Source organism: Zeus faber (assembly GCF_960531495.2).
Source record: "Zeus faber genome assembly, chromosome: 5".
Classification (NCBI taxonomy): domain Eukaryota; kingdom Metazoa; phylum Chordata; class Actinopteri; order Zeiformes; family Zeidae; genus Zeus; species Zeus faber.
In genome coordinates this window covers 27,168,791-27,180,586 of record NC_137192.1, presented here as the reverse complement: position 1 = coordinate 27,180,586, position 11,796 = coordinate 27,168,791, and positions in this window count along the sequence as shown.

Below are 11,796 nucleotides of genomic sequence, written 5' to 3'. Positions count from 1 at the left end.
TGGCCCCGATGAGGACGACCCAAATTTCTTAGAATCTTTTAGAATTCTCTGACTCAATTATCATATTGGGAGGAGATTTCAACACAGTACTGGATCCAAGTTAAGACCGTTCTCAAACCAGAAATAATCACAAATTCTGGCATTCGTCGGACACTATAAAACGATACATGAGTGATTTTGCTGTTAGGGATTGTTGGTGATCAAACAACCCACATTCTAGAGAATACACAAATTAATCACCACCCCACCAAAGTTTCTCTAGAATCGACATTTTCTTAACAAGTAACTCTGCAATGTCCAAAATCAATAATCCTGCAATCCACCCTATTGTAATTTACAATCACGGGCCGATTAGTTTCAACCTCATAAATGGAATAAATCGGAACCCTCCCGACAGGTGGCAGTTTAACACCTCACTTTTGGCAATAAACTTGAACAACGACTAAAGGAGTTGCACTACCAACAAGCCCACTCATCCACTGAGATGAGATCTGGACAACTATCTTAACTTGATAATCCATCAAAAGACACAATTCCTAATGCAACAACAAACAAGCAAATTATTTTGAATTCAATGACAAATCAGGTACATTTCTTGCCAATGAATTGAAACACGATAGAGAACACTTATTACAGCCATGAAATATCCACAGGGTATGATAACATACACCCTTCAAGACATCAATAACATATTTAGAGGCTTTAATAATAAGCTATATCACTCGGATAATGAATCTAATATATCATTCCTTGATATTGACCTCCCTAAACTTCCGACAGAGCAGGCTACCACATTAGATCAACAACTTACTCTAGAAGAACTCAGGAAAGCGCTCTTCTCTATGCCCAACAATAAATCATCTGGATCAGATGGCTACCCAGTGGAATTCTATAAACACTTCTGGCCACTTATATCCCAATTATTCATCAGAACGGTTACAGAGATTAAGTCAACCTCCGACATGCCTCTGCACATGAATACCGCTCTCATTTTGGTTTTGCTCAAACCCAATAAGGACCCAACCCTCACCTCCAGCTATACACCCATAAGCCTTACTCATTGCGACCTTAAGATTATAAGTAAAACACTAACCAACAGAATTGAAAAAAAAAATCCATTTATAATTCACCCAGACCAAACATTGGTGCGTGGGGCTCTCGTCGCTGGGGGGTCTGGCTGTTGGTGGGGGTGCAGTCTGCTGCCCTCTGTTCTGTGGTCCACATGCTCAGCGGCTGGGGGCTGACCAGGGTCCTGATGGAGGCTCGGAACTGTGCGCTCTGCGCCCATGGCTGATCGCTGAAGGTTGGTGCCACCAGGTACGGGATGTGGGCATTCCAGGGCATGGTCGGCTAGGCATGGGGTCCTGCCAGATCACCTGTGGGGCAGGTGGTTCAGGCCGGTGTCGTTCTGTCGGTGCGGGGCCTGGATCCAGGCTTGCAGTCCATGCCTGGCGCCCGCGGCCCAGGTTCTGTGCCTGCGGCTGCGTCTTGTGCCTGCTCTTGGGGGTGGGTTGTATGTGTGCGCCCATGGGGTGTGGGGTCTCCTCGTGTTCCCTGGGACTGGGTTATGTTCCTTGGGCCGGGTGTGGGAGTCGCGCTGCGGCCCTCCGACTTCTCTGGGGGCCCGCGGGTCTTCTCTGGCTGCAGGGCAGGGTACTCGGGGCTTTCCTGTAGCTGTAGGGTTTATACGCTGGATCAAACATGGATGACTTATGAACAAGCACTGTCACTGTGGCCAAGAGCCTTAAACTTTCCCAGAGGATCACCTACTAAATCTCAAACCTGGCGTATAAAATTACCAGGAAACAAAGCTAGAAGTGGCCCAATAACAGAACAGAGTCCTCTAAATGTAGCTCAGTGTGCCCTGGCAGCAGGAGTGGTGCTGGCCAACACTAATAGATTGCTCACAGGAGCAAACATTATCCTTGCTCCCCAACATCTGCAGGACATGGCCTGGAGGTGGCTGCGCCCGGAGGAACGGTCCCCAGACTTGGTCATCGACCTGGTAGTGTTGGAACAGTTCCTTCTTGACCTTCCGACCAGGACCGCCACACACACTGGATTTAACCAAGGGCTACTGGCAGATTCCCTTGTCTCCAGAGTCCAAGAGAATAATCGGCTTTCTCCACTCCTCAGGGGTTGTACCCATTTGTCACGCTTCCATTCGGGTTGTTCTGGGCCCCAGCCATCTTTCAGAGAATCATGGACTGGGTCCTGCGTCCACACAGTGGGCACAGTGCTAGAGCCCTGAGGCGGCCGGGCTCATGGCCAACCCTTAAAGGTGTGCACTTGGGCAGAGGGAGGTGTGGTATCTGGAGTACCACTTGGGTGGAAGACTGGTCCAATCCCAGATTGATAAAATCATGGCGGTTGCAAACAGTCCAAGGCCCAAGGTGGAGAGCCGGATGGCTCCCCAGCATAAGTCGGACGGTGGGAGTATGTGATGAGGGGGCGTGGTTAAGCTGGGGTCTGTGGGCTACAGCGCGGGCTTCATCCCATACCGGCGCAGCTGTTCTGACTCGGCTGATCAGCCCGTTTGCTGCCGATCGGTCGGATTCAGCTGGGAGAGTTTTCTTCTGTGTTGTTTGTCTTGCAATGAGGGGTGCGTGACTCAGCTCGTTCCACCAACGTGGAACTACAAATGAGAATAACCTAGATTGCCGTGGTTGTACGGCTGGCAGAGCCAGGCGACACTCATTTGATGAGCGCAGCATCCGGGGGGTAACATGTGCTTTTACAAGAGCATTTAAGTAGGTGGGAGCATTCCCAACAATCACTCTGTAGGCCAGCATAAGAGACTTGAACTTGATGCGAGCGGCTACAGGTAACCAGTGGAGCTCGATGAGCAGCGGAGTGACGTGTGCCCTCTTTGGCTGGTTGAACACCAGTCGCGCCACCACATTCTGTATCATCTGCAGTGGCTTCACCGCACAGGCCGGCAAGCCTGTTAAGAGAGCGTTGCAGTAGTCGAGACGGGACATCACCAAGGTTTGTACCAGCAGTTGAGTGGCATATTGGGTCAGGTACGGCCTGACTTTTCGGATGATGAATAGTGCGAAGCGGCAGGACCAAGAGACGGCGGCAACATGGTCCGAGAATGTCAGTTGGTCATCAATAATGACACCTGGATTCCTTGCAGCCTTGGTAGGAACAAGAGATAGAGTCAATTTGAATGATTTGATTGATATGGCTCTTAACATTTAGATCACCCTCTGTAATTACACCCAGGTTTCGGGCTTCAATATTGCTCTCCAGGGACAGAAAACTGAGATGAGCTGCAATTTTCTGTCTCTGAGCCTTTGCACCAAAGATGAGTATTACTGTTTTATATTTGTTCACTTGTAAAAAGTTCTGTGACATCCATGCGTTAATATCATTAATACACTGAGTGAGGGAGTGTATGGGGAGAAGGTTATCAGGAGAGAGAGATGTGTACAGTTGTGAATCATCTGCATAATTATGGTCATTTATTTTGTCTTTCTTTACAATATGTGCAAGTAGGAGCATATAGAGGTTAAACAATAATGGGCCCAGAATCGAACCTTGGAGGACTATAATATCCACTTTGTTCAACACAAAATCCCCGATGGACACAAAGAACTGCCTGTCTTGTAGGTAGGTTTGGAACCAGTTTAGAACCGAGCCAGATAAGCCAACCCATTTTTGTAATCTCGCTTATAAAATCTGATGGTCAACAGTGTCAAAAACAGCACTGAGATCCAGGAGCAGAAAAACAGATTGTTTTTTTTAGAATCATTGTTTATGTGCAGATCGTTCACAACTTTAATAAGTGCTGTTTCTGTGCTATGATGAGGTTGAAAGCCAGATTGATAAGTGTCTAAAAGGCTGTTTGATTATAGATAGTTGTTTAACCAAAGGTAAACTGTGGTTCTCAAGTATTTTACTGAGGAATGGCAGGTTGGAAATGGGCCTGCACTGCTACACCACTACATAACAAGAACACCGTTAGAGACAAATATGTATAAAGACAAATAAGGACCTACTATACATTATCAGATTGTGAAGATTCGTGGAATCGTCACAATCTGATAATGTATAATAGATCCTTGTTGATAAACGTTGCTGAATGGATTTAATGTGACAATGTGATGTGCGCTACCCGCCGCCAGTTAGCACTAATTCACACTATGGCCGAAAAACATGTAACTCAGCGGGGTTACAAACCCTGAGAGCAGATATTAGCCATCCAATGGCAGCAGCTGTGGAGAAGATTTTAGGATTATTTGAAAAAAACATCTCAATATACGAGGTGAAAGTTTCTCGTTTACAAGAAGAAAACAACGACCAACGCAAGTTACTGGACGCTGCATGGAGTCCCCGACTTGTGCTGCACAGAGCAGGTCTGGAACCAGGAAAACTTTGATTTATATAAATACCACACACTTTCATTAATAATAATTTAATAGGTATATCAAACCGTCAATCATTATGAGTGATGTGAAGCTCCCATCACCCTTTGCTGCTCGAGCTCTGTGGGCGCTGTGCTATGCCTCTGTAGGCCTATGTGTGCAAAAAAGGAATAGAGCAAAATGCAATGCAATGTATAGTATGAGGTGGGCTGTACATTCTAAGACAAGTAAATGTACTAGAAAGAGAGAGAAAAGACACCGGGGGAGTAGTTTATCAAATTTATTTTATCATTTATCAAAAGTTTTACCTGCTATTTGAGTGTTCACTTAAAACAACATATTTTTCACACTTTGAAAAAGATAAGAGAAAAGTGCTTTGATTTTGTGAATTTGCAGTTGTGAATATGAAATTATGCCATTATGAGTATTACATTTATCATGTGAATTTTTATTTATTTATACAATCTGTGACAAAAATCTAATATCCTGTTGTTTCCAGTATAAAGAGAGGACACATTAAATGTGGTCTTGCCACAGCATCTATGGGAACGAGTGGAGCTCATGCAGCAAAGTTGCTGCTGCTACATCTACTAACTCTTGTCTGGAAGACAAGATCTAAAGAAGAAGAAACAGTCTTTATTCGTCACGCAACACACCACACTACAACACATGCTTGCACACACACACATGCTTTGATGGTGGCCGGTGAAATGGATCCTCTGCTTTTGACCCATCCTGGCTTGTCCTTCCTCCGGGGGAACAGCCAGGAGCAGTGGGCAGCATACGTGGACGCGCCCGGGGACCAGGTGATAAGTGTCCATCGCTGGTCAGACGATGATGGGTGCATGTTTTTGGGGGGGGTCCTTACTGACGTGAGGTGGAGGAAACCCCATGTGAGCACGGGGAGAACATGCAAACTCCACACAGAAAGGCTCCTATTTTTGGAGATAACCCGTCCAGAGCACGGTGCCAACAGCGCCCCAGGCGGGAATCCAGGACCTTCTTGCTGTGAGGCAGCAGTGCAATGCACTGCGCCACCATGCCACGTGAAAGACGTTACTGAAGTTTCCACTTCCGCTTGGTCTCACTGTCCTTGTTGTCCTCCCTGTGTCTGTATGGCAGTGTTCTCTCCAGAGCTTCAGCAGCTCTCTGTCTGTAAAGAGGAGATTCCCCCTGAGCAGCAGGAGTGAAGCCCCAGTCTGGGCCAGGAGGAGCCGTAAGAGGATGAGGAGGAGTTCCCTGTGAAGAGGGAACATGATGAAGAGTGTGCTCAGTGGTCCCAGCATCATCAGCACCAAACTGTGGAGACCAGAGAGGCAGAACCTGTAGCAAGCAGGTAACATTTTGTTTATTTCCTGTCACTGTTTGGATCAGCAGGTTATGAATTCCCAAATAGTTGATTCCCAATTCAAAATGTTATATACACACACACACACACACACACACACACACACACACACATAGACACACACCACAGATATATATCTACCACTGATCAGCCACAACATTAAAACCACCACTAACAACCACTAATATTGTGCAGCTCCACCTCTTGTCGCCAAAACAGCTCTGACCTGTGGAGGTATGGACTCCAAGACCTTTGAAGGTGTCCTGTGGTATCTGGCACCATGAGGTCAGCAGCAGATCCTTTAAGTCTTGGAAGTTGCGAGGTGGGGCCCCCATGGATCGGGTTCGTTGTTCCAGCACATCCCACAGACGCTCCATCAGATTAAGATCTGGGAAATTTGGAGGCAAAGTCAACACCTTGAACCCTTTGTCATGTTCCTCAAACCATTCCTGAACAATGTTTGCATCCTGCTGAAAGAGACCACTGCCTTTGGGAAATACCACTGCCGTGAAGGAGTGTACTTGATCTTTAACAATGTTTAGGGAGGTGGTACGTCTTAAAGTAACATCCACATGAATGCCAGGACCCAAGGTTTCCCAGCAGAACATTGCACAGACCATCACACTGCCTCCACCAGTTTGCCTTCTTCCCATAGTGCATCCTGGTGCCATCTTTTCCCCAGATAAACAAGGCGCACACACACGGCCATCCGCATTATGTAAAAGAAAACGTGATTCATCACACCAGGCCACCTTATTATATTGCGCCATGGTTCAGTTCTGATGCTCAAGTGCCCATTGTAGGTGCTTTTGGCTGTGGACAGGGGTCAGCATGGGCACTCTGACCGGTCTCCAGCTATGCAGCCTCATACACAGCAAGCTGCAATGCACTGTGTGTTCTGACACCTTTCTATCATAGCCAGTATTAACCTTTTCAGCAATTTGTGCTACAGGAGCTCTTCTGTGGGATCGGACCAGACGGGCTAGACTTTGCTCCCTACGCGAATCAATAAGCCTTGGGTGCCACCGTACCCTTCTTGGGCTGGCTGTTGCACCACAGCGCCTTCTGGCACGACGACAGATGTCTGTCACAACAGGGGGCGGTGGGGTATTAGGCTTTGGGATCTCCAGACCCATCTCATATCTCTCAATCACCGTTGAGAGATATGAGATGGGTCTGGAAATGCCTCTAAGTGAACCTCCCTCACTTGCTTTATAATGTGGGGACCTTCTCTCCTGCTGAGCACCCATAGTCTACAGGTGCTGCTGGTATTCCTGCCCCTGAAGCAACTTTCCCTTTGGCTAACCAAACCCCGACTACGGTTTGGTCACTTGGTACCAGGCCAACTACAGTAGGAGCTATTATCACACGGGTATTTGGGTACAGCTCAGTTGGCAAAACAAAGCAGATTCGTGGGTTCCAGCACAGCACGGTTGTACGGCATGACAAGAACAGTCGGCCATCTTCCTGTCATTACCTACCTTCTTAATAATCTGCTCTCTTTTCTTTCTCTCTTTCCGTTCTTCCAGCGGTGAAGACTCATGGATTTTACTGCCCTGGGTGTTGGTTCTCATCTCAGCTCTTCCTCCATAAGCACATTAAGAGAAGTCACAGCGAGCTTGACGTCCAACAGCTTAGAAGTGGAGAGATCAGATCAGAGAGTCTCCACCCCTCTGCAGCCTCTCAGCCAATAGGATCCCCTGTAACCACCAGGCGATGGAAAGACACATCAAGAAATCACAGTTTTGAGCTATGTGACCAACATTTCCTTACCTCTGGTAATCTGAAAAGACATCAGCGTATTCATACAGGAGAGAAACTGTACTGCTGTGAACAGTGTGGAAAGAGATGTAATACAAGTAGTAATCTCAAAGCTCATCAGCGTTGTCATACTGGGGAGAAACCATACTGCTGTGAACAGTGTGGGAAGAGGTTTAATACAAGTAGTGATCTCAAAACACATCAGCATATTCATATGGGGGAGAAACCATACAGCTGTAAACAGTGGGAAGATGTTCATTCGCTCATCTTACATGGGACAAGGGACATTGTTGTATCCAAACTGTGAACTGTCAAGTGCTTGGGTCTCCACAATAGATCAGGTCCTGTACTCAAACATCTGAGAATCTACCCTAGGAATCGTATTGAAAGATTAACAAGGAGTTTCAACACTACCTCAGTGTGGCAGATCATCCTGCCATGGCGCAATACACACACCATAACTAAGCCATGGAGTAGCCTGGTAGTTGGCTGAGCCTAGCCTGGTGGGTGCCCACACTGGGTTACCAAAATAACATCTTGCAATCTCCTACTGTTGGTGAAGTTAAAAAGGACGCTGCAGGAAATGATTAAAACATGTTTAACAATTATTTAGTGCACAGAATAACAAATCAATGTTGTGTCAATTGTCACTGCTTCATTTTGTCTCTGCTCTTACCATCTGCAGTACTTCCTGGTTTGGGAGAAAGGATCCGAACGCAGAGATTAGCTGTCCTATTGTATGCCTGTGTGGGGAATAATTTCTCAGAACAAAGTTGTATTTGTTTATTGTTAAATGTATGGGGGATATTTTATTAAATGTGTAGATTGAATTTGTAATTACTAATGGTATGGTCCAGTGGGAGTGGCCTAGCCTGTATGATGCTGCAACCAATTCAGACTGAAAGAGGCTGCTGAGCTGTGCAGACCCACGATCGGGTCCCCTGTGAATACGCTGCTCAAAATAACTATTTTTTTTGTGTATATAGTTATTTCACTGGGGTTTTGGATTTTGTTGTGGTCGACCTCAATAAAGGGGTTTGCACCTTGTCCGAGCTTGCCATCATTTCTTGGAAATGACCTTTTCTCCATGCAGATTGCAGTTTGCCAGCCGGCAATGTACCCTCACTAGGAGTCACAAGTTAGACACAAATTAGTTGTGAAGCTTCTTACTCCAATTTTCAGAGGCCTAGGACTTGCAGTTGGACTACAGGCTGAGGTGTGAAATGGAAACATCGTAGTCCTTTTCAAAGGACTTTTGTAGTCTTTTTAAATATATTTTCTGATGCAATGCTCGTCACACACATACTACTTCCATACATGCAGTGCATCTGCAAAGTATTCACACCCCTTCACTTTCCCCACATTATGTAACAGCCCTCTTCCAAAATGGATTAAATTCAGTTTTTTCCTCATCAATCTACATTCAATACCCCATAATGACAAAGCAAAAAAGGTTTTTTAGAATTTTTTGCAAATGTATTAAAAATAAAAAAACTGAAATATTGCATGTACATATGTATTCACACCCTTTACTCAGTACTTTGTTGAAGCACCTTTGGCAGCGATGACAGCCTCCAGTCTTCTCTGGAATGATGCTATAAGTTTGGCACACCTGTATTTGGGGTATTTCTCCCATTATTCTCTGCAGATCCTCTCAAGCTCTGTCAGGTTAGATGGGGAGTGTCGCTGCACAGCTATTTTCCAACATTCTACATAGCCGTGCAGTCTCTCTCATTTGTGACTAAGATGATGTCTATTGAGAGGACTTTTAGTTCAAAAGCTCTGCCCACACTGTTCACTCATACGATCTTATTCCAGTGTGAAATTGTTGGTGTTTTGAGATTATTGAGGCGACTAAATCTCTTCCCACAATGTTCACAAGGAAAAGGACAAGGTTTCTTTCACGTGTGTACGCTGATGTCGTTTTATATCACCCATTGTTGTAAAGCTCTTCCCACACTGTTCACAGCAGTAAAGTTTCTCTCCTGTGTGTGTACGCTGATGTCTTTTTAAATCAACTCTTGTCATAAAGCTCTTCTCACACTCTCCACAGGTGTATGGTTTCTCTTCCATGTGTGTAAGCTGATGTCGTTTGAGAGTTCCTAAACCACTGAAGCTCTTCCCACATTGTTCACAGCAGTAAGGTTTCTCTCCTGTGTGTGTACACTGACATCTTTTTAAATCACCTCTTGTCATAAGGCTCTTCACGCACTCTCCACAGGGGTAAGGTTTCTCCCCTGTGTGTGTACGCTGATGAATTTTGAGATTACCACTGAGTAAAGCTCTTCCCACACTGTTCACAGGGGTATGGCTTTTCTCCTGTGTGTATAAACTGGTGTCTTATGAGATGTCCTACTTGACTGAATGTCTTCCTACACTGTTCACAATGGTAAGGTTTCTCTCCTGTGTGTGCACACTGATGTCTTTTTAAATCACTTCTTGTCGTAAAGCGCTTCGCACTCTCTACAATGGTATGGTTTCTCTCCTGTGTGCGTATTATGGCTATTTAATTTAAATACATTTTATTCTCTTTAGTTAATTTTTTCAATGTAATAGTTATGATTCTGGAGATTTAGGTGATCTTGTAACATTGAAATAAAACGTGTTTTAATATTTTGTCAATCAAAATATGCATCCCACCTTGTATGTGTCACCTGTTGTCGACAGGCTGGTGACTTAGTTTGAGCTCTCGAACCCCGGTAAGCTAACCATGGCTGAATCCAAAAAAAGAAAAGTTTTGCGGATATAAATATCATCGCGATATAAACACATCTAGACTAACCAATGGACTCGTTCTCTGTCCAAGATGTGGAGCGTCAGTGACGACAGGGCATGAGTAGGGATGGATATCGTTAAGACTTTAACGGCACTCTTATCGGTTCTTATTTATAAATTTTTAAGAGAAAATCCCTAACAAATGAAGAGCAGAACTAACACTGCTTTATTTTCATGGAGAGAGGGCGATCGGGGTGCAATCTGCGCTCACTGTGCCATTGTCACTCACTCAGAGCAGGGTCTCCTCGTGCATGTGTGAGACAGGCAGAGGGAGCCGGCCCCACACCCCTCACATATCTGCATATCTCTGGCGATGGAGCAGGAGAGACAGAGAGGAGAGATGTCGCTTCTGATAATAGTAAAAATGCTCCTTAGACACATAATCTTAACACTTAATCTGATTGCAAGTTACATACGGGTTGTATTCCTAAATACATTTTTGTGTGGGTATGAAGTGATGCTGCGTTTCATGGGAATTCTGAAAACTGTAATTCATAACTAACACAACTAACCTGAACCCTGTGTATTGCTGCCAGCCATAATTAATATTATTATTACTACTATTATCGCTTATGTTTCTTGGTGCATTGTTTTTATTTTAGTGGGACAGAACAGGATAAATGTATATGTCAGCGCTGAAAACAAGTATAATAATATTATTATTTTAACTGTGGTGAAAACCGGGACAATTCAGTGGTGAATGTTAAAAAATAGTTGCAAGCTGCCACTGCTGAGCGAGCTGTTCCAGAGCGCCTGCCGGAGCTCAGGCCCGGGGGCTCGTGTGTTCTAATAATTTAAAGAAAAAGCGTGCTCCGACTCAATACAATTTTATAAAATACATTTGTGTTATTTGTCTTGTCTCCGCACACACACACACACACACACACACACACACACAGGCCCCTGAAGCTGATAACTCTTTTGTCCTAACATGTCATACATTTGATCAATGATCAAAAAGACTAAATAAATAAATCTCATATCTGCTCCTGTTACATTTCAGACTAACTGAATAAAGTATCTGTAAGAACCCAGATACCTTGAGAATTGTTTTTATAGTAGAAAGCAGAGAAAAAACCTCTTTCTGTACCACAAGGCCTTCAAGATTCAAGATTCAAGATTCAAGATTCAAGATTTTTATTTGTCACATACATATACATACTTCCATACATATATGCAGTGAAATGTAATGCAACGCACCCGGTGATAGCACACAATATGTCCTAGGAAAAAATAAAAAAATAAAATAAAATAAAAAGTAGAAAATTCCTTTCTAATAGACCGACTAACTGACTCCTAAAACGTAATACAGTAAGTTGAATACTTATAGAATAAGATAAAAAATATATAGAATAAAATACAATAAAAATAAATTGAAATAAAATGGAATAGATAGAAGGAATATGCCTATGTATATACAGATATGTGCATTTAAAGTGGCATGTGAATTAAAGTGGCATGTGAATGTGAATAGTGTGAGGTAGTGTTTGGGATAATACAGCACAGTATACAACAGTACGGAGCAGCAATACAGCATCACGA